We start from the raw sequence: 27,917 nt of genomic DNA, 5'->3' as shown, positions 1-27,917 counted from the left end.
CGGGAAATTGGACCCCTCTGTGCTTCCTCACAGTTTAGCGAAGAACTCCCAAGCTGCGGAATCTTTGCTAAAGGCAGAGTTTGATGCCGGACAAAGCTAGCCCGGTCCTTGAACTCCGTCTGCCTCACAGAAGCCACTGCCGTCTCCTGCGCAGACAGAGCCCTTTTTTCAGGTCTTGGCTAAGTCCCTGTTAGCTGGCTTTCAGTCTGACCTTTTGAATTCATCATGGCCAGACTGGAATGCAGAAAGTTCATCTTCGCAAACGCAACTATCCGTCACGAGCCTAACAAGCTCATAAAGAGCTCGATCTGGGGACCTAACCTCTTCCCAGAAGAAGAGGTTACAAACGTTATATCTGAGGCTACAAGGGCCAACCAGAGTCTGCGCTCTCGCTGGGGCATCCCCACCTATAAACGCAAGACCCCAGAATCTGGCGGTCCCCAGGCGAGAGGAGGCAAGCGTTTTTAGGAGACATAAAAGGCCCCACCAGCAGACGGTAGTTCAAGCCGTCCCAGTCTCGGCAGTGGCACAGTCCTCCACCTCAAAAGCTCACCCCCAACAATATGTGCTGGTCCAACCAGCTCATTCCCTGCTGCGCCCTCGTATGTTACTTCACCAGCATACAATCCCACCTATGAGGGCCGTGGTTACTTTCACGGCCTTAACAGAATCGCAAGGGGGAAGAGGCAAGTCCTTTCACAGAGGGAAGGCGAACACCACCCCAAGGGGAAAACCTGGACATGGTAGAGGGGAACAAACCCGCTCCCTCCCACTGAGAAAACACAGGTAGGTGGTCGCCTGTATTGGTTCAGGGACCAATGGACCTTCAGCCCTTGGGCACACAGTATAGTGTCCAAAGGCCTGGGATGGAGCTGGATCAAGGAACCTCCTCCTCCGAACAAGTTTTACCAACCACCCTCATCAATCCTACGGATTATGTGGCAGAATTGCTCAACAAACGAGCAATAAAGAAAGTAAGGCACCTAAAATTTCAAGGCAGGTTATTCACTGTTCCCAAAAAGACTCAGATCAGCAAAGAGTGATCCTGGATCTGTCGCGTCTAAATCTCTACATAAAAATCGACAAATTTCATGCTTACAATAGCCCAGGTGCGGACTCTACTTCCGGCGTGGAGCCGTCACCACCTCCATCGATCTTTCAGGCGCTTACTATCACGTCCCGATTGCGCGAACTTCTCTCAGTTCCTCGGTTTCAGACTTCGGGAATCAAGCCTACTCCTTCAAGGTCATGCCCTTCGGTCTAAACATTGCGCCAGGGTATTCACCAAGCTGGCGGACACGGTAGTTCAACAACTCCGGTCCGAGGATATCCCCTAGCAGCATACCTGGACGATTGGATAATTTGGGCACCAACAGTTCTGGAGTGTCAGAAGGCTACGACCATAGTCATCAACTTCCTAGAATCGTTAGGTTTTCAACTGAACAGACAAAAGTCCCGCCTGACTCCGGAGCCCCGGTTTCAGTGGCTGGGCCTGCAGTGGGATTTGTCTGCTCACACGTTATCCCTCCCACCTCCCAAGAGGAAAGGAGATAGCATCTCTCACCAGAAAGTTTCTCAAAAATCAATCGGCATCCCGATCCCAGGAAAAGGTCCTTGGGTCCCTTCAATTTGCCTCAGTGACAGACCTGCTCTTAAAAGCGAAACTAAAGACATAAACAGAGTATGGAGAGTCGAGCCAATGTCAAGCTCAGAGACAGGGTCTCCTCTATCCTCAAATCTTAAAAACAAGACTGCGGCCTTGGACCTCTGTCAAGGGCCTCTCCAAGTCAGTTCCGCTTCAGTTTCCCCCTCCGGCATTAGTTGTTCATACAGGCGCTTCCTAAGCGGCTGGGGATATTCCCAAAACAAAAGTACAGGAACTTGGTCCACAATGTTTCAACAGTTCCATATAAACACCCTGGAAGCTATGGCAGTCTTTCTGACTTTAAAGAAAATCCGCCCCCAACCGGTTCATATCAGGTTGGTATTGGACAGCGCAGTGGTAGTTCATTGCATCAACAGGGCGGCTCCAAATCAGGTCGAGTAAACCAAGTAATGGTTGCCATCTTCTCCCTGGCGAACAAGCACGGCTGGCACCTGTCAGCCACCCACCTTAATGCGAGGTGCGGAACGTGGTGGCGGACTCCTGTCAGGATGACTCCGTTGGAGATGGAGTGGTCCCTGGACACGGAATCTTTCAAATGGATTTGCCGCCAGGTTCGGGTCTCCAAGTGGATCTGTTCGCGACAGAAAGCAACTTCAAGCTCCCTGTTATGTGGCCCCCCAACCTGGACCCTCAGGCATACGCCACGGATGCAATGACAATAGATGGAACAAATGGGAAAAATTTATCTGTTCCCTCCAATAAATTTACTGCTGAAAGTATTACACAAACTCAGGACATTCAAAGGTCAACTGGCCCTAGTAGCCCCCTATTGGCCGAAAGAGCAATTGGTTCCCTCTTCTTCAGGAACTGGGATTGCGGAGTCTTGGATTCCCAAGCCCATACTGACCCAGACAGTACAAACCAAGACTGTGTCAGCTTCCTCAAGAATTCAGAATGCCCTAGTTTTATGGACTTTATAAAATTCGCAGCCCAAAAGGAGCAAACATTGACCCTGTCAACACTCTATTTCTTGAGTCAGATAAAAGAGATTCTACTCTTAGACAGTATGACTCAGCAGTCAAAAAAAATTAGCCTCCTTCCTAAAAGCATCTGAAGCCAAAATTATGACAGACTAATTTAGGAGTTTCTTTCTTTAGATCATTGTTTGAGAAAGGCCTTGCTCCAGCCACTATTACCACAATCAAGTCAGCCCTAAAGAAAGTATTTCTTTGTCTTTAAAATCGACCTCCACAGATTCCTATTTTTCATCCATTCCCAGAGCATGCGCTCGTCTGAGACCCATAACACGCCCACATTCCGTTCACGTGGTTTCTCAATGACGTCCTTAAGTTAGCATCAGAGATGGATAACTTTCAATGCTCTTATCAGGATCTGTTAAGAAAAACCTTATTTCTGATTAGCTTGGCCTTCAGGTGCTAGAATCTCAGAGCTGTCAGCTCTCACTAGAGGTGATAATTTTGTGAACTTCCTCCCTTCCGGAGAGGTCCTCCTTTCCCCTGATCCAAAATTTTTAGCCAAAAACGAAGACCCACAGGACAGGTGGTCTCCTTGGAAGGTGGTGCCCCTTCCACAAGACCAGTCTTTATGTCCAGTTTATACACTTAAATCTTACCTTTTAAGAACTCCACAGAGTAAGTCGGGTCCTCTTTTTATCAGGGAGAAAGGTGGTACTCTTTCACTGGATGGTATAAGACAACAAATTCTATATTTTATTAAACAAGCCAACCCAGATTCAGTTCCTAAGATTCATGATATTCGAGCAGTTGCTACTTCCATTAATTACTTTCATAATATGGACTTTCTCAGAGTTATCTAAATATACGGGTTGGAAATCACCTCTAGTGTTTAAACGCCACTATTTAAAAACGCTCAAGCCCTGAAATTTTCTACCATTAGCTGTGGGAAGTGTCATCTCCCCACCTTAACCAATCATATCCTTTCCTCCTTTCCCCCCGCCCGCCTGCCTCATTTGCTTCTCTCTGCTTGTCCTCTTGGTTGATTATGCCTCACTGCCTTGCTCCTCATATTGATGTATTTTGTCTTTGTTGATGGAAACTGTAATCTGACATGTTACCATAATTGTTTTTCTTGTGGGGTACTGGGCAGTTTTTATTTGCACCATGTACCCCAGATATCTGTATATACACTGTATGTTTTAATTTTCCATTTGGTTGATCTCTTATGTGTTTTAACTTAAGTTTGCGTGTGTAGTTTTAAGACTGTATATACCATTTATTTTATACATGCCATTGTACCTATCCAATTTCACAATTTTTGTTCTTTTAAGTTAAGTGCTTTTGGGGATCCCTTCCCTGTCATGCCGGGGACCTCCCTTGTCTTTCTAGTCTTAAGTCTTTGATGTACCTTAGGTTTAGTGTTTTTGCTCACATGTAAGAGATTCCCTCATTAAACTGCTTTTGTGATTTATGTTTTTTCTTCAGATTACCCTTAGTTTCCTTTTCCAAGTAGTTTGCAGCCTTGGCATGATTCTCTATCACTATTTCACCGGCTGACACGGGACTGAACTCAGAAAAGGGATTTTGACAAAGGAAAAATCTATTTCTGAGAAGGTCCCGTGTCTCACCCGTGACCCTCCTGACTCACCCATGGCTCTCCCCCTTTTCTTTGCACATGCCAAGTCTGGGGTTAGTGCTAGCATGGAATGAGGTAGGTGGCGCTGGTGTCATTATCCTGGCGGGTGTTGAGTGTGGGGGCTGTAACGGCTCACCGCTCTGTTCGGGGTTTTGATAAGGAGAGATCTTTCAAGTAGGTTTCCGTGGTACTGGTATTTCACTCACCTTCTTATACCGACGCCTTCCTAGAAGACGCTCGACTGGGGGTAGTAACCCCAGCTTTCCTGAAAGCTCTTTTTCTCCGGTATATCTAGCATTTTATACCTAGAAATTCGTGCTGTAATGGAATTTCACCGGGTGACACGGGACCTTCTCAGAAATAGATTTTCCTTTGTCAAAATCCCTTTATTATTATTATTCAGAAGATGAACTCTTATCTTTCAAACACACATACAGGGGTCACTGACTTTAAATTCATCCTTCTGAAAAGTATAGTGTTCATTTAAAAGAATAGGAAATACAGGAAGAAGAGATCAGTTCTAGAAAACAAAGATAAATTTACAAATGAATAAATAAACTGATAAAAATGTATATAAATGATGAAAAATATGAGAAACTTCAAGGTAGTAATGTAACACATCTTCATTTTAACTTTTGAGGTTCTAGTTGCACAATATCCTTAGGGAGACTGTTCTGCAGTCCAATAATGTGAGGAATAATATACCTCTGAAACTGAGAACTTCAACAGCATACTGGTGCTTGTTCAGAAAAACTGGTCACTCTTGACAGAAAAAGAGGATAAGGGATCGATTGTGATAGTGAAAGTTCTCTGTTAAAATACTTGTGAAAAACTGACAAACAAGAGACCATTTATCGGGTGATCCAAGTCATAACTACTGGTGTTAGGGACAGAGACGACTGTCTAAAAAGAGATAAATCTCTGGCAGAGGCAGACATCCACACTGGAGACCAGTAGTCTAGCAGAGGAAGGACAAATGACCCAAAACAGGTTGTGCTGATTTTATCAATGTTATAAATGAGGCCTAACGTATAATGACTAACTTCCATGTAGCATTTGCTGACACTTTCATTAGATGTTTCTCAAAATAAGATGGTCAAAGTTACACAAGCACAGTTAAAACTTCAGACTCATTCAGCAGAGTCCCATCCACAAAGGAAGGATGCAGTGGAAAATCAGTACGAGATCTATTAATCAATAGTGTTTTTGTTTTGCCGAGTTCAGCCTCATACCCCCACTGACTACACCATTCACAATTCCTTACCATGTCATTCATTTCTCATAAGTGGAGACTACTACACCCACAAATGTTGCAACATCAGCATGCTGAACAATCTTTGTTTTCAGGCCAACAACCATATCACTTGCACACATTAAAAACAACATTGGACCAAGAACACTGCCCTGTGGAACTCTAGACACCATAGGTCTTGGTTTGCTAGAAATCCCATTAACAAACTCACTGCTACCTATCCTGTAAGGAAATATTGAAGTAATCCTAAAGCATCCACCCACTCCAAGATTCTGAAGTTTAAATATTAGTGCCTTAAGATTTACTAAATCAGGAATAGCACTAAAATCTATCTGAACTACTCTGCACTCTCAAAACCCTTATTAAGGTTCTCTTGCATATGGCATCTCAAATCTAAAAGAGCATTGCAGATACCTAAATGATTCCTATATACATAATAAGTTTTCTGCATCTTTGGATAGCACAGGGAGATTAGAAATTGACCTGTATTTCAGTACTGCAGTCTGCATATATGCAACTCTTTGGAATAGGCACTGCATTACTAAGTTTAAAAAATATAAGCAGATACTATGTTCACATAAAGATCTATAGATTCTACTAAATTTTGGTATACAACACCCTAGCAATGTTTTTAAAAGCAAAGGGGTGAAAACATCAGGTTCTCTAACCTTAGCTATCAAGATTATCATGAATTTTCTTAACATCCCTACAGCAAACTGCAAATATCATAAGAATCGGTTCAGGATGACAAATATCATGGAGAATGCATCTTCAGCCAATTACTTTCCTAGCATGGTGAGAGTTAACAAATATATAAATACCTTAGTTTAATTGTCCACTGAGCTGATTAACAGCTCTCCTAGGGCTGGCCCAAGGATTAGACATTTTACGTGGCTAAGAACCAAAATTACCTAGCAACGGGACCTACAGCTCAAATCTAAAAGAGCATTGCAGATACCTAAATGATTCCTATATACATAATAAGTTTTCTGCATCTTTGGATAGCACAGGGAGATTAGAAATTGACCTGTATTTCAGTACTGCAGTCTGCATATATGCAACTCTTTGAATTTTGTACTGCATTACTAAGTTTAGCACTTATAAGCAGATACTATGTTCACATAAAGATCTATAGAATCTACTAATTTTGGTATACAACACCCTAGCAATGTTTTTAAAAGCAAAGGGGTGAAAACATCAGGTTCTCTAACCCAGCTATCAAGATTATCATGAATTTTCTTAACATCCCTACAGCAAACTGCAAATATCATAAGAATCGGTTCAGGATGACAAATATCATGGAGAGGAGCATCTTCAGCCAATTACTTTCCTAGCATGGTGAGTTTAACAAATATATAAATAACTTAGTTTAACCAGACCACTGAGCTGATTAACAGCTCTCCTAGGGCAACTGGTTTCACAAAGATTAGATTTCTGTTTTACGTGGCTAGGAACCAATTGGTTACCTAGCAACGGGACCTGCACAGCTTATTGTGGAATCCGAACCACATTATACCAAGAAATGAATTTCTATCAACAGAAATAAATTCCTCTAGTTCTTCTTTGGCTGGTCGGAGACTTCGAATGCAAAAATGGGGTAATTTTCATGTAAACGATTTTGTTTCAGTGTGTTGAATTTGGTCTATTTGTTATAAAAGCTCTTCTGGAACATGCATCTTCAAAATAATGGCTGATCATTTGTCCTAATTTTGATGACATCATAGTTTCTAGGGACATACTTTGTTAAAATAACCATCAGCACTTCATTCAACTTCCTCTTGGGATTTGGATCAGATACAGCATCTAAAATAGTAAGTGCCTGATAAACTTCAATAATACAATCCTAATTGGCTCTTAGATTTAATCAGACCACTTTTCCCATGGTAGCTTAAAACATATTGATTGATAAATATATCATCTCAATGGCATAATGGTCATGGAAGTGCCTATAAACTGTACTCAGAGACCTTGGACTTAACGATAGCTGGAACACCTGTAAATGGAGGTTTAATCTGTTACCAGGAATATGATTGAGTTCCTCAAATTCCAGACAAAATCAGGAGTATACACAGAACTCAAGAGCGGATCAGTCATGTTGATCTGTGGAATTTGAATTAAGCACTCACTGTGCTTTGCACTGCAGTCTCACACAAAATAATGAAAGAAGCTTTTGAATTCTGTGACTGAGCCATACTGATCCTCACCAAAAAGACAGTCACATATAGTCATCAATATTTGGATTATGGTAAAGGGCAAACATACAAACACTGCAGAACTTGCGAAAAATCTTAAAGTAATTCATGCCAACTACTCTTCAAGTTTTGCTGATAATAAATAGGTCATCCAGACCTAGTGTATACAGCCATACCTTGAGCATGTAGGACGTTTTGATGACAGATGAAGCCTTCCACTATACCCTGGGATTAAAAATGTTAAAGAAGTCATGCGATACCTAAAAATATTTTGAGTGCACGTGACCTTGTATGTTGTCGGTAGATTTGACATGTGGCAATAAATTAATTGGTGGCATGAGAGGAAGGCTAAAAATACTGTCTTTGTTCCAAATCTCCTGATTTGCAGATATTGTGGACATGTGAAGCCCACAACTTTTCATTTTCCTCCATCATGACGTCAGAAATTGTAACAGGTTATGGCTCTGTAGTCGTTATACCAGGTTATATTTCGATGGAGAAAAAGAAGTTTTGAACAATGGAAATGAAATTCCTTGTATATATGAGTTCAGGAGTTGAAAGCCTCACCATTACTTTGCTCTCCAACAGCAACCATACTGGCTGATTTTCAGAGAAGAATGAAGAGTGTTTCGCTGAACTAATTCAATTTTTGGTTGATAAAACAGCATGAAATTTTTGGGCATTGTAATTTGTCTGATGTTTTGAAACTTGGAAAATATTGTAACAGGTATGGCAGATTTCCATAGAAAAGTCTTTGCGATGTGAAACTTGTATCATCAGTAAACAACCTCTGAAACTTGTTCATACTGATTTAGCCAGTCCAGTTCACCCTCTAGGCATAGGCAGTTTCAGGTATGCTAATACTTTCACCAATGATTATTCTGGCATAATACAGTAGTTGCATTACTTTCTTAAGCATAAGAGTGATGTAGCCCCTCTTTTGAAAGGTTTTTAGCAGATTCTGCTTCACATGGTAAAGTAAAATGATCAAGGAGTGAAGACGGTGATGAGTTCACTTTGTAAGAATTTCAAGATGTTCTACTGTATTGAGAAACTGCACCAAACAAGAGTGTAGAGCTTTTTTCACCACATCAGAATGGTATAGCTGAAAGAAACGGTGCATCTTATTTGAAATGGCACGTTTGTCTTATATTAATTTCAAGTTACCCAAATTTTTATGGCCATATGTGCAATCAATGCTTTCTGTGCAAACATAAGACATCAGTGCTACAGAGTGTATTAAGTAAATCCCTGTCAAGTATTCACTGGTAAGAAACCTACCTGAGCAGAATGCATGTTTTTAGGGTGGAGTGTTATGCTCATGAAAATGAGGTAATGTCAAATTGGATGCTCATAGTAAGAAAATATGATATTTTGTTGGTTATTTTTGACAAAAATGGGGAGCCCAGTTTATCTTGTGTATTACCTGACAACAAATGTATTAAAAGTACTGTATAGGGTATTTTGTGTTCATTGAAAAGAATGGGGCAAATAACAGTTTTATCTTCCTGTGAGTGATGATTATGCAGAAGATTTAAGAAAGATTGTGATGATGAAAAGTGTGAAAGTGGCACAGTCCATAAAAATAATGTTCAGAAAGTAATGATGAAAATGCAGCATCCTGTAAGCCTAAAAGTTCAACAGTTGCCAGAAATTGAGAGGAATCCTGTAAGAGAAAGAAAGCTGCTAAAATGCTTTGATGATTATGTAATTGATGACAATATAAAAACAAAAATGTTGTCTATTGCTATAAAATAATTTTAGGTATTTCAATAGTATATCAAGAGGCCATGTCATCACCGGACTCACAAATATGGTAAAAGTAATGGAAGACAGTTATCATCTTTGAAGGATAACGAGACATTTGAAGTGATTACATCTCTGGAAAATAGGAGAATAATCAGGGTTGTTGGGTGCCATAAGCACTCAAGGGAGGACCTGATGGGTGTACTTTTACAAGGTTCGTTATGTTGCTAAAAGGTTATAGTCAAAAGGAAGGAATTGATTACAAGAACTTTTGCTCCTACTGCCAGGGATGACCTCACTAGGAGTAATTATGTAACTGGCATCCTCCAATTTCGTTTGAATCTTTATCTGTTAGACGTAAAAACCATTTACTTCAAATGTACTGTTGACTGTGAAATCTTTGTAGAACAGCCTGAAAGTTTCAATGTTGGTGGTGAAAATTTTGTGTGGAAATTAAAAAATCCTTGTATGGGTTGAAAACAAAGTGGCCGTAATTGGAACATTGCGTGACTTTTTGGTCAATTTAGGATTTGTTCAGTCTTGTTCAGATTATTGTGTATATTCTAGAAACAGAAAGTTCTATGATATTTAAACGTCTGGGTTGATGACATTACTTATCTGATCAAGTGACTTGTGTTTATCAAATGAAGTAAAAACTACAAACAAGGTTCAAACTGTCAGACTTAGAGATATCTTACTTTCTAGGTATAGAGTTCAAATTTGAAAATGATACTGTGAAAAGGAATCAAGGTCATTATCTCAAAAGATTCTCCATATATTCCAAATGGAAAACCGTTAAAGCCAAGAGCTCTTTTTGTGGTCTTAAGTTGAATTTTTCCCTTAATTCTGAAGTCCTTGATGTTTTAAAAATACAGAGAAAATGATTGGTAGTTTAGTCTATGCAATGACATGTACTAGACCTGATTAGTTGGACTGTTATGAAATGGTCATAGTACTTAAATCAAGTGCTGAACATCATGTAGCTGTTAAAACATATTTTGAGAGACTGTATATTCAAAGTACATTAGATGATGAGTTATGTTTTCACAGCACAGAGGATGGTTTGAGATTATATGGTTTAGCTGATGCAGACTGGGCCTCATAAGATGATCATCAGAGTATACTAACAGGATATTGTTTCAGATTAGGTGAAGGCTTTTCATTGAAATGGTTACTTGGAACAATAGGAAGCAACCAATTGTTGCATTGTCATCATGTGAAACTGAGTATATGACCCTAGCTCCAACTGCCCAGGAAAGAATTTTCTTACTTCAGTTGTTACTGATATAGCAGCAAATGTTGAGTTCAAACAGTTTACAATGTGCAGTGATAACCAGGGTTCCATAGCCTCTAGCCAAGAATCCTGTTAGTCGTCAAGGTCAAGCACATTGATGGGACATCACTTTATAAGGTCAGAAGTGAACTGTTCTAGATTGGAGTTGACCTAGATTTCCAACAGAATATAATGTTGTTGATATGTTTACTAAAGTTTTAAGTTACGTTTAAATTCAGTTATGTGAGTAAATTACAGTATATGGATTCTCATACTGACTCTCTAGTCCAAGCTATTTGATAGCTTACTTGAGTAACACTTTGACAAGTATCATTATAAGATGCATAATTTGTAATTTTTCACATGTGATATTCTAATTATTGCCGATATTTTAGGTTGATGTTACAGTGTGTGATACACGTAAAATATTTTGTATATCACATGACCTTGTTGTCAGCCCTTGTCGTCAGTAGTTTGACACAAAAGCAATACACTAGTTGGTGGCTATGAGAGTGCGCTGAAAGGACAGCTTTGTTTCATTTCTCCTGGTTTGCAGATGTTTTATATGTTGACAAGGTGGAGCTGGAACACCTTGAAAGGCAAAATAGAAACCAGCCAGATTTACCACATCAACTGGTGGAGGGCAGTCAGTGGATGGATTTATAAATCATACAAAAAGCTCAAAAGGGAAATGATTACGTAAAGAAGGTGCTTTCCTGATAATCCATCAGCTTGTCCTACACACTTTTAAAAAAACTGGACAGTGAACAAGTAAGGAGGATAAGTGCCTGACTCAATCCAAGACCATGGAAGGCCATGGTGCAATGGCTATGGCACAATCTAAGGTTGAGAACAAGGTTTATATCCAAAGCAATCTTCTCTTAGAAGGTTCACCTACCAAGAAGAGCTGCCTGCCAAAGCTAAAGTCTCTTTGTACCATAACTTGTGTAGACAGGGATGTCACACCTTGAAGTGAATGCTGCTGAGGAAATGACACATTAACTCACTACAACTACATGATGAGTAAAGTAGATGGAGGAGTGGGATGCCTGTGTCATTTCTTAATTTCATCAAAAAAATTTCTTTTTGTTTTTTGTGGGTCTGACTTGAAATCTTCAGCAACTGAACACAAAAGACACTCTGATCAAAGGCTGGTCAAAGTGACTCCAGGCTAGCTTTTTCTATCATACTGCCTCTTACCAGGTCCATGTATCTCTTACTCACCGCTTCATGGTTGTTGCTGTCCCTGTCTGTCTCACTTCTCTTATGTCCATCTCTGTTTGTCTCACTTCTTCCACATCCCTACCTTTCTTCCCCAATTCTTCTATGAAATATTTAGTTTCCATGTAGATCACTAGATGAGTATCAAAAGAGCTTAAAATGCTCAGTAGCAGCCAATTTGGAACTTCATACTTATTTAGGAACAGACTACTATGGTTGTGAACAGTACAGTTATTGTCCACTTCAAGAATAGATTAGAAGGTTGACTGAAATGTTTTCTGACTCACCAGTCCATCTTCAGATGAACTAGTAAGTCTCTGAGGCAAGTCAATGAAACTCCTTATTTCTGTCTATCTGTCAGCCTGTTTCTGTTTCTCTTGCTATTCATCAGCAAGAAATTAATAGGTACTATAATGGTAGTGTTACTACTACCAAAGAAAATATACCCATACATGAAACAAAGAAATAAACTAAAGCCATCTGCTTTTACAAATATAATTTCATAATTTTCTACTTAACTAAGACGTGTATTTTGTTATTTCCTACATATTTCTTAAATGAAAGCAGCACCTGGGATGGTGTAAACAAGGAGATTTGGAACTACATAACAAAACATTTATCATTCAAAATTCTGAAAAGCTTCCTATTTGTTTACACCATTAAAATTTTGCAAATCAGAATCATGTGTTTGTTAGGGTTATAATGAAACACTTACTTCTTGGGCATTAAAAGTATACAAACTGAGTCTAGGGAAGATAAAAGTCCTTGACTCTAACTTTTGTAATATTCTGTAAATGATTTATATTTTCAACATCTTCACTGTGTCCTAAAACCATTTATATTTTTGTTCCAAATTTTAATGCTATCATACTAAACAAAAACAAGGCCTGGTTGTAAACTGTGATGGGAATAAACAAAAGATACAAGATCAATGCAAAATGAACCAATAAGCTCCATTAGTTACACAAGAAAGGTGTGGTTCCTGGATATTAATACAGTGAGTTGACTATAGAACTTGACTAAAAATTCTTGGTTAAACTTGACTAAAAATTCTTGGTTACTAGCCAACCCAAAATTCTTTCCAAATCTTACATGGCAACCGATGTTCTCCTCTTAACACAAATCTAGTTTTTGGTTTTAAATGACCTTGCTCAAATAAAATTGTCCATTTTAAATCATGGTTTCTATTAATGATTCAAAAGTAATAATGATGATAAAACAACTGTTCTTTAGAAATAAACAGCTGGGGCTGAGCACGACAATGAAGTACACATCATGTTTACATTTTCACAGAAAGAGAGTGAGTAAACAAATTTTATGATCACTAAAACTAATATTCAATTAAGACCCTGGCTCTGAATGATTTTTAACACTTCTCAAACAATTCTTTTCCATAGTTTGAACTAGATGCAGATTATCAGCCATGAGTTGGGCATAATCAGTAACATCCGTGGAATTGCACACTTACATATTAAACAACCCATTTGTGGTTATGGCTGTGATCCCTGGCTGTGATCCTAAGTCGTAATACCAAATGACATATTTTAATTCTAAAAAATGTAATGTCCTGGGTTATTCGTTTTCTTGTACATCAGAAAGGAAGATGCCATTTCTCAAGATACATGGTGACAATAGCAATAAATAAAAAAATCCTAAATCCAAAACACAAGTTTTAGTAATAATCCATTCATTAGTGTGAGAGGATAACCCCCTACTGGCAGACCTACAAATAAAGAAAAAAACATTTCTTGGAAGAAGTAATAAACCTTTTGATACATAAGTATGAGATTTATTTAAGTAAATCTATAAAGTCATCTAATTTCAACGTTTGATTCAACTTATATCTATTGGCAGAATCACACTCCTATCAAGTAAAAGCATAGTTTACATTTAAACTTCTTGAAGTTTTACAGGACTACACATCTCATAACTCAAATCTGCATGGAGAAAATACCTACCTCAACTGAATTTGTCTCTGCAGAGAGTTCAGCAACAGTTGCAGCCAACAAAAGGCAGGTGTTGTGTACATAAGCAGGAAGGGGCGTAACTGCTTTTCATGCTTGAACCTATCTTAAAACGAAACTTCCAAAACCACACCTAACAAGCGGTCTAAGAACCTCTCAAAAGTCCAAACCATGCTTAAGCCATTGTCGATCTTTGAAATGAAAAACCGATGAAAATGCTATAACAAAATTTATCTTCACCCACATAAGTTCAAATTCCTAAATGCATATATATACAAAATGAGTTTTAAAATTTCATCAACTTACATGAGTTTTACATGTCATGTGTTCCACTAAAGGGATAGCGATACAGATCTCCAGGTTGTAAAGTTGAAAGGGCTGCATTATCGCCTGGTGATGGTCGGTGTGTTACTTCTGCATCAGACTCAGATAAAATTGGGAAAGTTGCTCTGAGCTTCACAGTTAGGCTAACACAATGATGCTAAGACAGCACTCAGTAACCGATCACTATCATGACTTTCCTCTATGCCCTGTTGAAGTATACATGAAAATGAAGTGAACTATATAAGTGTCTTCATCCTTAAATTTTACAGCACATGTTGACAGATTCACCTTATACACTAAAACAGTGTATCATCAACTGGCAACAAGTTATGACAATACAGAGATTTTAACTTTTCTGATTTTGTATCTCTTACCTGATAGTTCTCTGTCATCCAAAATTAAAAGATGTGAAAAAAAGTAAGCACAGTCATACACTGAACTTGCGAGTTAGGTTCCAGAACCCATCATGCAAGGCGTTGTTTTCAAGTTTGGCAGTAATTACATTTCTAAAAATGCTAATAAATTATTATTTCTAAAACTTTAAACACTAAATATGACCTAATCATGCTATAAATTATTAAGTTAACTTTTAAATGAAATTAAAGTTACTGTAATTTCATTTAAAAAACAACAAGATAATACATTACCCTTAAAAGAAGAAATAAATGGCTGACATAAAATAGAGAGCTGCAAGTGAATTTCTGTCTCTCTTCCCTTCCGACCAGATCTATTTTTAGAAGTCTTCTCAACCTCTTTTAATAAACTTCTTTACTCTACATCTTTCCTCTTTATTCTGAAATGCTTTTTCATGAACAAACAATGTTTTTTATTTGGATTAATACAACTCTTAGTTATTATGTCTCTCTGTTTTAGAACGATGTTGCCACACTAAGCGAAGAATTACACTTTCACATGGTACAGGTAAAATTAGATCAATTTGGAGAGAGAGAGAGAGAGAATGTCCTCAATTGAAATATCAAGTTAAATTATTTATTAATTATTATTACAGAGACAGAGATAACATGAGAGAGAGGAGATAAGTTATTCTTAAGTTAGATATCAAAACATGGAAATTGGTTTAAACTAACTTTTAAAATGAAATTAAAGTTACTTATAACTTTCATTTAAAATTTAAAATACATTACCCCTAAAAAAAAATAAATGGTTAACATAAGAATATAGGAGAGTGTGAAGATTAGTATACTATTTCTCCTCTCCCCATTCCACCTATCTAATTTTTAGTCTTCTCAACCTTGTTTTTAAAAACTTCTTTATTCTGAAATGCCCTAAGTCTATGTTTTAGAAGGGCATTTACAGTTTGTTGATGGTACAGGTAAAATTAGATCAATTTAAAATTATCTACTGTACAGTTAAAAACACACACAGAAACAGTATCTATAGGTTTAATAAAAACGAATCGAGAGAGAGAGAGAGAGAGAAATAAATAACAGTTGTCCAGACTTTGAGAGGAAATTCTCTTACCTTATTACATAATGCATTACAGAGAGAGAGAGAGAGAGAGACCTTGAAATCATCCTGTTTTCTTCTTGTCATATTAAATCAATTAAAATTATCACAGCTTTGCCTTCGATCTTCTTACAAAAAACAGGGAAAGATATTTGTTTGTTTTTCAAATATGTATCACCTAAATAAATTTTGTATTTACAGTTATATTATTATTATTATTATTATTATATCTATTATTATTCAGGTTGACCATTACTAACCGGCGTCATTGGGACCTGGAGGGTGCCATTAGACTTTGCGGATTAGCCATTTATTCTCTAGAATACACTAAACCTCTCTAAGCACCTCTCAGAATTAAAATATCCTTAAATCGATACAAGTTGGTTAATAAAGAAAGACAATTATCAAATACAGTTAATTATTAATTACAATATTTAACCAGACCACTAGATGGGGTTAGCAATTAATACCTAGCCTGAAAAATATTTAGGAAATATTTAGATTTCCAATGGCGCAGGCAGCAAGAGACCCATCTTCTTTTCCTCCATCTCTTTATTCCATCTGCTAGTTAAAAAAAGTAAAGAGAATGATAAAAGTATTGTAAGTAATGTTATACTTGTGTAAATGCGTACAGCCATAAACAACGAGAAGGGAAACTGTTGTTTTGCTACTAATGCGTATCGGATAACAACTGTTTTGCTTGTATTTCAACCATCTGTATGGTCAAACAATTACTGTCGTTATGTTACAAATGACGTTAAATACTGTACAATAGGACTGATATATTTTTTTACACTATACAGTACCCTGCCTTATTCGCTTTGGAGAAAAGATCGGCAAGGAAATATACTACAGTAACTTTAAGGTGCAAGTTGTAGCTGAAGCTGAGAAAACAATGTTCAAGCTGCTAATGACTATAAATTATCATGCATCGGCAACATGGATGAAACCTCACCGTAAATAAAATTGGAAGAATGTATTTTAAAACTACTGGGCATGAAAGAATACAAATTACTGCTGTCTTCACACCAATAAAAGATAAATACGTAAAGCTCGTATTATGATGAAATCAAGGGAAAATAGCGAATGGCATCTTGATTTTTTTTACAAAACAAACATGCCCCAAAAGCGGCCAGCCCACGATTCCCACGAGCGTCATATATTAACGAAAAAATAGCTAAATTAATTTCACAACGAGACGTATTTAATTATATTTCGACTTAAAAACACTTCGTATGAGAAAAATATCCTTGTTCCAAATAAAATAAAGTATCTATATTCATTTAAACACTAGAAGCTAGAAAAGCGCTGAACTGAGTTAAATAAAATAAACACCGCATTATCGATTCCAAAACAAAACATTGATCGCAATTTATAATACAAAAAGCAATATGAGAATATATGATTGGATACAATTCAGTAGTAAAGCATAACTTTTAAAAGATCCATGAAAAGATGCACATTCGTTATGTTGATGTTTGTATAATGCTGTTAATATGTGAATAGAGTTCAGTACAATGTAAGGCTACGCTACCATATATTTATAGCCTATACAATATACCCAGCATAGGCCTAAAGACAATAATAAATGTAAAAAATGGAACAGTAAAAAAGCATGCTGCGTTTACAAACACCTCCAGTTTGTCGATGCAGCACACAGCGCCACCAAATCGAAGCGACGTGCAGCGAGTTAGCGGCGCATGGCGACCGGAAATTGAAAATTAGTGCGGAAACATTAGAAATAACTCTGGCAGAGAAATTTGTGCGGATTACTGATTGTTCGGACTACTGAGTTGCCGATTAGTGATGGTCAACCTGTATTATTATTATCATTATTATTTAATCTTATTAATCTTAATATTTGAAAATTAGTACTTATTATTAGGTAAAAACTTATTTTCTGGGTTTCCCGACCTGTGTCACCGGTGAAATAACCATTCAGCACTTATTTCAGGTAAATCTATTGCTAAATATACCAGAGAAAAGCTAAATGTCAAGCTGGAGTTACCTCCTCTGCAAAGTGTTGTAATCCTTAATGGACCGCTTTCAACGACTTCAAGTTGATATGCAGGTTTCTCTATTGTTGGGACCACACCCCAGAAACTTCTTTGCCCCCCAACAGAGCTCTCCAACCTAGATCCGACGCATCGGAAAAGTACTCTAGGTTGGGGTTCACAATGAAGAGAGACTTTCCCTCCTCCAACCTGTCTGCGGAGTTCCACCACCGCAGGTCTTCTTTGACCTCCTCCATTATCGGAGATATACACAAGTCTTGATCTATTTTCCAATCCCAACTGACCTTTAGAAAACATTTCAGGGGTCTCATATGCAACCTTCCCAATTTCACGAATTGCTCCATGGAAGCCAGAGTGCCTAGTGGGCTCATCCACTGAGTGGCTGAACATGCTCTGAGCGAAAGGGAGAGATTGACTTTCTTCAGGCAGTCCTCTACTCTTCTGGAGGATGGAAAAGCCCGAAAACTCTGAGCATCTATCTTCATCCCCAGAAGAAGAATATGTTGAGGAGTCAGCTGGGATTTCTGTAGGTTTAGTAATAACCCCAGGTCTTGCGCCAACAGTATGGTTTACTTGGCGACTGGGACCAGCACTTGAGTAAAATCTTGTGGGGCTGTTGGCAGTCTGAAACACAAAGCCCAAAACTGAAAGATTTGGTTCCTGGAACACAACCTGAGGTACTTCCCATGAGTCTTGGATGTGTATGGAATGGAAGTGTGTCTCATGTCAAGAGAGAACATCCAGTCCCCTTGATGAATGGATGCGGATGGAGTGGGTCGTTTCCATGTGGAACTTTGTTTTCTTTATGAAGAAGTTCAGGGCACTCACGTTGAGGACTGGTCTCCATCCTCTTGTGGCCTTGGGAATCACGAAGAGCCTGTTGTAAAAACCCCTTGCATTAAATATCTTCCACTATCTCTATCGCTCCTTTCTTGAGAAGGGAAGAGGCTTCCTCTGAGAGGACCGAAAAACTTCTCTGATCCGACGGAGTAGGCCGTCAATTCAATGGGAGTGCTGGCCAAGGGAGGCTTCTCCTTAAAGAGGATGGAGTAGCCCTCCTTCAAAACTTGGACTACCTTCTTTCTCTCCACCTTCCCAAAAAAGGTGGGAGCTCCGCCCTACAGGCGCATGAAGGCACCTGGGTCCCTACTCGTAGGCTTAGAGGAGGATCTCTTGATCGCTCACAAGGTAAAGCGAACTGTTGCTCACGGTCTACATTGCAACCTTTTTTGGGGGCCTCGAAATGGCTGCGGCTGAAGGGGAGAGGACGGCTTGGGGGTGACGGTGGCCCACTCCTTGCGGTGTCTAGCAGACTGAGCAAGAAGATCCTGCATAGATTTCAGCGGGTGAGAAGCAATTTCAAATGCTGCTTATGGAAACAGATGTAGACCATCAACGGACGAAAAAGAAGAGCGCTTAATCTCAGGCGATGATGTGATGTCTTTCACAAAAGAGACCTATAGCTCTCTTTTCTAAGGACTCTACAGCACAAGAGGCTATCTCTAGCAATCCATCCCTGGCGGCTTTATCAGAGCAAGAAAGCTCATTACGCCAATCCGCTGCAACCTCTTCAGGTAGATCGGGAAAATCATGAATCTTTTTTGCTAAAGCTCGTTTTCTAATACTTAATATTTGGGGTCAGTAAAGTTTACAGGTACCTAAATTTCCTTTTTCCACTCATGATGTGGATGCTAAAGTATGTTTGTGTTTATATTTGCATTAACAGCTCAAATGAATCTGATAAAATGTTACCCATATCCCTTTGAAACCTGTTTCTTGATTCCTTACCATTTTAGTTCTTTCTGTAAAGCACTAATTTCTTCTTGAGATTTATTTTGTTGCATTTTGTTACTTCTATCTGTATGCATTTTTGTTTCATTATTAGTTTTGTTATCAAGGCATATGTAAGTTTCTTGGCAGGATCTTGAATTCCTCTCACTTTCAGTTCTAATTTAGCCTCTTTTATAGACATCCCTGTTCTTTCTTGTAGCATTTTCAATTCCATTATAGTATGTGTAATACATGCATTCTTTGGATCTTGCATGATGATTCTGCCCACAGTTTACACACTTTGGTTCACTGCAGTTCCATTGTATGGCATGTTCTTCAGATCCACAATATGCACGTACAGGTTCATTTTGACAATACTTCTTTGCATGCCCATATTTAATACAGTTTTGACACTGTAGTGGCTTTGGGATATAGGGTCTTATTTCTCTGTTTTGGACTAAGATTTTTATTTTTGAGGTGGATCTTGACCCTCAAATTTTATTTTTGCATTTTTTAACATGTTTATTTTTTTGCTTACTTGGTATATTATATACCTCACAATCTTGGACTCTACGATATCTTTTTTTAAGAGTCTAAGAGGAATACTCTTTTCGATTGGTTCATCACTACTCTTAGGATGCACAATGGTACCCTGAATGCTATTCATAGTGTCATGTTTTTTTCATTTTTACATTTATATTATCTATTGTTGTTATAGACATATAGTCATCATACTGCTCATACTGACACTCTGTTGTATCTTCTATAAGCCACATCTTTTCTTTTATCTAAACGACATTTCTGCCGTTGAACGTCTGTTTAATAAGTAATTTTCTAACTTTAGGGCTGAAATTTTCCGTTCTGTTTCCCATGTTAGAAGCCTTGACCAACTTCCACTCCCAAAGGGGGAGTTGAAGTGAGCCAAGGTTGGGTCAAGATGATATTTACTTTTTTTTTTGGTTTGCTCTGTACTGGAGCATAGGGTTCTGGTGTAATTATACTATGATTTTTTTTAGATTCTTCTAAATGAAGGATGTCAGAGGAGGTTTCAGTGGTTGTCAACTGTGCCGAGTCAGTACTAACAAAGGGCCCAGGGGTACTTGAATTTTTATTTTTACTTGTCATAAAGATTAAAGTATATATATAAAATAATTAAACCTGAAAATCTTAAAAATATATCATCGGCCTTTCAAGGAGTTTATTCTTCCATTAATAGCACAAGTGGGAACTGACTCCCAAATGTCCACTACCCTACCCCACAGGGGATGGCACAACATGATTAGAATGGCCCAAGTGTAAGTCAAACCCGCTTACTAGGGACTGTGAATATTACAAGAATACAATCATCCCCACCCTAATCATATTATGGTCAAAGCAGATAATGCCGAGAGTCCTATCCCCAGACCATGACCCCCTGGAATCAGTGGTCCAGCCCTAAAGAATAGTTCTGCCTGTGAGCTATCAATCTTTTATATACCCTCAGGTCCAAACATAGGGTAGCTGATGGTCCTACCACAGTTCCCACTATTTAGCTTCAGATACCCAATCCCAGCTACATCTTTTCCTATTTATCAGGTCATATAAATTATAGCAAAAGTGGAAATTTCCACAAAAATTAATCCAAAGAAATATAATCATATATGAGACTCTTGGACTCAAACCCAGGAACATATTCCTGGGGTTCAAGAGCACCCTCACCACGATAAGGTGGTCCCAAGTCAAGGGGGAGGTAAAGGTCAAGAGCAGCCCGGAAGTATAACAATCTTTCTGAAGGTGAATACACTAATCCTAGCTCTTTAAGCATTCAACAAGTTTGATGAATTAGAAGTTGATTGGAGTTGTCTGACAGACAACTCTAAAGCAGCGGCCTTTCTCAAGATTCAGGGAAAGATAAAGTCTCAACCAATGTGTTATCTAATAGTACAGATCTTTGCTTGGGAAGAGCCAGTGAAGTAGAGCTTGTTCAAGGTTCATGCCAGGAAGGCAGAATATGGGTGCAGATAGTCTCAGCAGAGGAAAGCAGATCTGTTTTCAGAATGGTCACTAGCTTGAGAGCTCTTTGGAGGCTATGTGACCAGTGGCCCTCCTTGCAACATTCCCAAAACACAAACTGTTGGTATACTGCTCAGCACAACCCAACTTAGCAGCTTGAAACTCACTGCAATGCCTCACAACTGTGATGGACTTGATGTATATATCTTTTTACTTTAGCTATTTGGTCCCAGCAAACTCAGAACCTTCAAGTCATTTGAAGATCACCCTAACTGTTCCTCTACATCACTAACAGGATTATTAGTAGGGCCACCTGAAAATGCTGGTGGATCATCATATGTTTCTATTGCCATGAAATTAACTCTTATTAACCCTCAACTGTCAAGCCCATACAGTCCAAGTGAAGCAGTTTTCACTGTGGGATATCAATCCTTCACAAGCTCAAAAATTAATCCAAATCTCTGAAAGAAGCTGTCTTTGTGTTGGTAATCAAGGTATATAGGCAAGTACTTTTTAGGTTTCAACTTTTGGTGTTTCAGTCACTAATCTCCAGAGACCTCACAAAACTTTTCTGACATTTCGAGAGGTTTTCTTGTAGGGCAGTCCAACTTCCTAAGTGAATCATCCCACTGGTATATTTGTGGCACAAACATACCAGAGCCCATTGTGAACCATTACCAGAAGCATCCCTGCAGCATCTGATTATGTAGCCACCTTTCTTGTTAGCTTTCATATCCTCACAGAGAATCAATGACTATGGCTTTCTTGGGAAAAGTCACACACTTGAAATTCACTGGGTTTGCTGGTCATCCCCAACTTCGTGAGCAAGAACCAGTTCTGAGGTAGCCAGGGTTGTAATACAGCATTGTAATACAGCGCTATTTGCTATTCAGCCCTGGCTTCTAATAATACTGAGGTGTACTAATCAATTCTACCAAATGAAAGCCTTCAGCTCTATTTGAAGGCAACCATGCACTAAGAAACAAGAACTCTAGGATTTTTTGTTTACAAATTAGCAAGATGAAGCAAGTTATGAAAAAAGGTGTCATAATGGTTGAGGGAGGATATTTTATATGCTTATTCCATCTCAACGGCAGAGACTGTATGAGTAAGAGTGGCTATACATGAAATATGGGGCATTTAAACTTTTCTGGCTTTTAAGAGCAATATAAAAGTCACAGCAATCATGAATGCAAGTGTGTGGAAATGGAAGTCTACTTTTGCCCCATTTTATCTTTGTGACCTCAAGCACAAAGATTTGCATCTGTTTGAGTGATTACTCATCACAGTAGATCAAGATTTACAGCAGATGGTGAGGTTGAACAATCATCTTCCTCTTCCTCCTTCTAACCATATATTTACTGGATGCATAATAGCTTTTTGGCATTCAGTGACCAGAACAACATAAGAAAGGGGCCTTTGCTATAGATTTATGTCCCAAGGATCCTTCATTATTTGACCCTCCTCTTGCTATGCTTATGAAAATGTGTCCCTGGGGATGTTCATTTTAGGACAGAAGATAAAGGATTAATGATTACTGTCCTTTTGCCTTTTAAACTCTTCTGTACAAGAAAATTCCACTGGCTTTACAGAAACCTGTCTTGGCGGAGTCTAGCAAGACAACCCCAACATCATCGCCTATTACTCTCTTCTAAAAAGATGGATACAAAGAAGCAATCTCTATAAGAAGTCTCAGCTTCATTAACAGGCAGGAAAGGATCCTTCATTCAGCTAGCACTCCCCTAGCTAAGGAAGGAAAAGCTTTCGTTCACAGCACCAATGGTGGGAGGATGATCTGGGAAAAGCATCTACTCTACATTTTTACAAATTGTGTAATTATTGGCAAACTTTGTTTACAGTATGAGGAACTTATTTAGTAGATAACTTTCTCTACTGTCATCCTCAATGAGGAATAATGAAAATGGAAATGTTAATATAAAATTACAAAAATTAAAATACAAGTGAATAAGCTGAGTAGACATGGAGAACAACAGACAACTGTTAATATGGGGGAAAACAAGTAACAGAGGCTAAAGTAAACAAAACTTTGAACAAACATTGAACAAACATAGCACCAATAATGTGACTGTATGTAATCAATAACACAAAACCCTATTAAAACCCACGGTGAACTGAAGTAAAATACAATACAAAAAACTTCTGAAAAAAAGAGCTGATTCACAAATATGAGAGTAACTAAGCAAGGGTAGTAGGTTACTCACAATAACAAGATGTTGGTCACAGATACGAAAGTGACTTACAATAAAAACAACAGCACACTCCTATGAAAATGTCATGAGAAGGCAAAACAACGAAAGACGATCAAGGTGCACTACTGAATGAGAAATGGTAGTGTCCTGCCAAGAAGAGGGATTTGGGCCAGCAACATTGGAATTTTCTCTCAGTAATATTTGCACCATAGTACTGTTTCACATAATGCAAGGCTATTTTATTAGGAACGGGTTGCATCTAACAAACATATAAATTTAGTAATTTCAAGTATCTTAAAAAACATCAAAAAGCATACACACCTGTAATACATAATGTGAGGAATCTGACCACGAATGTGATTGGTTCCATTCACTGATAAACTACAAGCAGAATATGTGAATGTTGTGCCATCAGGACCTTTGACAGACCTAAACCCCCATCACCATTACTGGTCCGACCACCATGATTGCATAGTCTGATGGCATACTTGACACTTTCCTGAAAGAGAAAACAATTTAATACAATATTTAATACAATAGCAAACAAATCCAATTCTCACTTTCATACAAATATTATAAATTCAACAGATATTCATTCATTAAAACTTTAATTACAGGGACTATTCAGTTATTCTGAATGTATCAAGGCACACCCAAACTGCAAAATGTAACAGAATGAAACCTAGTGTCAAAATATCCTACAAGTATTTTTTTGAGCAACATTTAACCCTTTCATATCTGTATAGTTATCACATCACTGAGGGCACATGAGCCCCGATGTGTCTGGGAGCGCTCGACAGTGCGAAAAAATAATTATTTCGAAAATTCAGCAAAAATATAAATTTTATGCCAACAACGTTCATTTTGCTGTCCTTTTTTTCTAAATGTTTATATTTTATGGTGGAATAGTCAGAATAAGAGTCCCAGCCCTCTAAATACAAAAAAATGTGAGTTATTGCACGAAAAAAAAAAAATCTTTATTTATTTTCATATTTTCGTTCGTAACCCAAAAACTATGAATGTCAGGCGAATGAATTATTTTTTATGAGAAAGCCAACAAAATTCTCTAAATATCGACATATAAAAGAATGGAAAACGAATAAGTCCAGCTGGTGAAAAAATTGATAGAAAAAAGGCCAAGAAACAGAGCGCTCTGCCCGGCGTATGGTGAGAATTATCGCTAGAAAAAAGATTTTTTTGAAGAGCCCTATCTCGGTTATTTTTCATAGAAATTACTTTGTAAATATACGAAAATGTAGAGGAAAAGTTGAAGAATAATGTGAGAGTCAAGAAAAATGGCTTTGGTAACGACAACAGTTTCATTTTGACGTTATAAATTGATTGAAACGAAAAAAATGTTACCGTTGTCAACATTATCGTTCGTAGCTCAAAAGCTATAACAGTTAGGCGAATGGATTATTTTTTTATGAGAAAGCCAACAAAATTCTCTAAATATTGATATATAAAACAATGAAAACAAATAAGTCCAGTTGGTGAAAAATTTATAGAAAAGAGGGTAAGAAACAGAGCGATTTGCCCGGCGTATGGTGAGAATTATCGCTAGAAAAAGTTTTTTTGAAGAGCCCTATCTCGGTTATTTTTCATAGAAATTACTTTGTAAATATACGAAAATGTAGAGGAAAAGTCGTAGAATAAAGTGAGAGTCAAGAAAAATGGCTTTGGTAACGGCAACAGTTTCATTTTGACGTTATAAATTGATTGAAACGAAAAAATGTTACCGTTGTCAACATTATCGTTCGTAGCTCAAAGGCTATAACAGATAGGCGAATGGATTATTTTTATGAGAAAGCCAACAAAATTCTCTAAATATTGATATATAAAACAATGAAAAACGAATAAGTCCAGTTGGTGAAAAATTTATAGAAAAAGAGGGTAAGAAACAGAGCGATTTGCCCGGCGTATGGTGAGAATTATCGCTAGAAAAAGTGTTTTTGAAGAGCCCTATCTCGGTTATTTTTCATAGAAATTACTTTGTAAATATACGAAAATGTAGAGGAAAAGTCGTAAAATAAAGTGAGAGTCAAGAAAAATGGTTTTGGTAACGGCAACAGTTTTATCTTGACGTTATAAATTGATTGAAACGAAAAAAAATGTTACCGTTGTCAACATTATCGTTCGTAGCTCAAAGGCTATAACAGTTAGGCGAATGGATTATTTTTTATGAGAAAGCCAACATAATTCTCTAAATATTGATATATAAAACAATGAAAAACGAATAAGTCCAGTTGGTGAAAAATTTATAGAAAAAGAGGGTAAGAAACAGAGCGATTTGCCCGGCGTATGGTGAGAATTATCGCTAGAAAAAAGTTTTTTTTGAAGAGCCCTATCTCGGTTATTTTTCATAGAAATTACTTTGTAAATATACGAAAATGTAGAGGAAAAGTTGTAGAATAAAGTGAGAGTCAAGAAAAATGGCTTTGGTAACGGCAACAGTTTTATTTTGACGTTATAAATTGATTGAAACGAAAAAATGTTACCGTTGTCAACATTATTGTTCGTAGCTCAAAAGCTATAACAGTTAGGCGAATGGATTATTTTTTATGTGAAAGCCAACAAAATTCTCTAAATATTGATATATAAAACAATGAAAAACGAATAAGTTCAGTTGGTGAAAAAGTTATAGAAAGAGGGTAAGAAACAGAGCGATTTGCCCGGCGTATGGTGAGAATTATCGCTAGAAAAAGTTTTTTGAAGAGCCCTATCTCGGTTATTTTTCATAGAAATTACTTTGTAAATATACGAAAATGTAGAAGAAAAGTTGTAGAATAAAGTGAGAGTCAAGAAAATATCTTTGGTAACGGCAACAGTTTCATTTTGACGTTATAATTTGATTGAAACGAAAAAATGTTACCGTTGTCAACATTATCGTTCGTAGCTCAAAAGCTATAACAGTTAGGCGAATGAATAATTTTTTATGAGAAAGCCAATAAAATTCCCTAAATATTGACATATAAAAAATGGAAATCGAATAAGTCCAGTTGGTGAAAAATTGATAGAAAAGAGGGTGAGAAACAGAGCGCTCTGCCCGCCTATGGTGAGAATTATCGCAAGAAAATTTTTTTTTTTTTGAAGAGCCTATCTCGGTTATTTTTCATAGAAATTACTTTGTAAATATACGAAAAAGTAGAGGAAAAGTTGAAGAATAAAGGAAAGTCAAGAAAAATGGCTTTGGTAACGGCAACAGTTTCATTTTGACGTTATAAATTGATCGAAACGAAAAAAAAAGTTACCGTTGTCAACATTATTGTTCGTAGCTCAAAAACTATAACAGTTAGGCGAATGAATTATTTTTTATGAAAAGCCAAGAAAATTCTCTAAATATCGACATATAAAAAAAAATGAAAAACGAATAAGTCCAGTTGGTGAAAATTGATAGAAAAGTGGGTAAGAAACAGAGCGCGCCAGGCATAAGGTGAGAATTATCGCTAGACATTTTTTTTGAAGAGCCCTACCTCGGATTTTTTCATAGAAATTACTTTGTAAATATACAAAAATGTAGAGGAAAGGTTGAGGAATAAAGTGAGAGTCAAGAAAAATGGCTTTGGTAACAGCAACAGTTTCATTTTGACGTTATAAGCTGTTCAAAACAAACAAAAAATGTTACCGTTGTCAACATTATCGTTAAGTAGCTCAAAAGCTATAACAGTTGGGTGGATGAATTATTTTTTATGAGAAAGCCAACAAAATTCTCTAAATATCGATATATATGATAATGAAAAATGAGATTCAGAGCCCTGCCTAAAATCCAGACATCTCTTATGTGATGCACTAACAAATTTCCGCTAGTTTTACCGTAAAAACTTTGCGAAAGCATGTTGGAAACTGTTCTCGATTGACGTCGCTGTATGTAAACAGCCACACGTGTTTACCCAGCCTCGCACGCATGGTCTCTGACAGAAGTGTGGCCTGTCAGGCCTGCGTGGTGCGATCAGCTGATGTCATTGTGAGAATTTTACTACGCCATGGATTTGCGCATGCGCAGTAGAGGAACTAAAAAATTTATAGAAAATAGAGGATACCAAACAGAGTGTTTCCAATAATGTAATCCTACATTTTATAAAAAAAAATGTAAGATACGAGAGAGAAACGGGGTAGGATCAGCTGATTTCATTGTGGGAAATTTACTATGCCAGGAATTGCGCATGCGCAGTATAGGCACTGCTTGCCTGGCGTATCGATGCCTGAGTTACACGGTCCAAGGTATGCTTTAGCCTATGGAAACCACCAAATGTCCGAAAATAAAAAAATTTA

General features: G+C 37.7%; 1 protein-coding gene across 1 annotated transcript in view; it reads right to left on the bottom strand.

Moving 5' to 3' along the window:
* hiw (highwire) overlaps positions 1-27,917 on the bottom strand; it is a 1,788,684-nt gene that overhangs the window by 810,753 nt on the left and 950,014 nt on the right.

Source organism: Macrobrachium rosenbergii, chromosome 2, assembly GCF_040412425.1.
Source record: "Macrobrachium rosenbergii isolate ZJJX-2024 chromosome 2, ASM4041242v1, whole genome shotgun sequence".
Taxonomy (NCBI): Eukaryota; Metazoa; Arthropoda; class Malacostraca; order Decapoda; family Palaemonidae; genus Macrobrachium; species Macrobrachium rosenbergii.
This window is presented reverse-complemented; position numbering and strand designations above follow the sequence as displayed.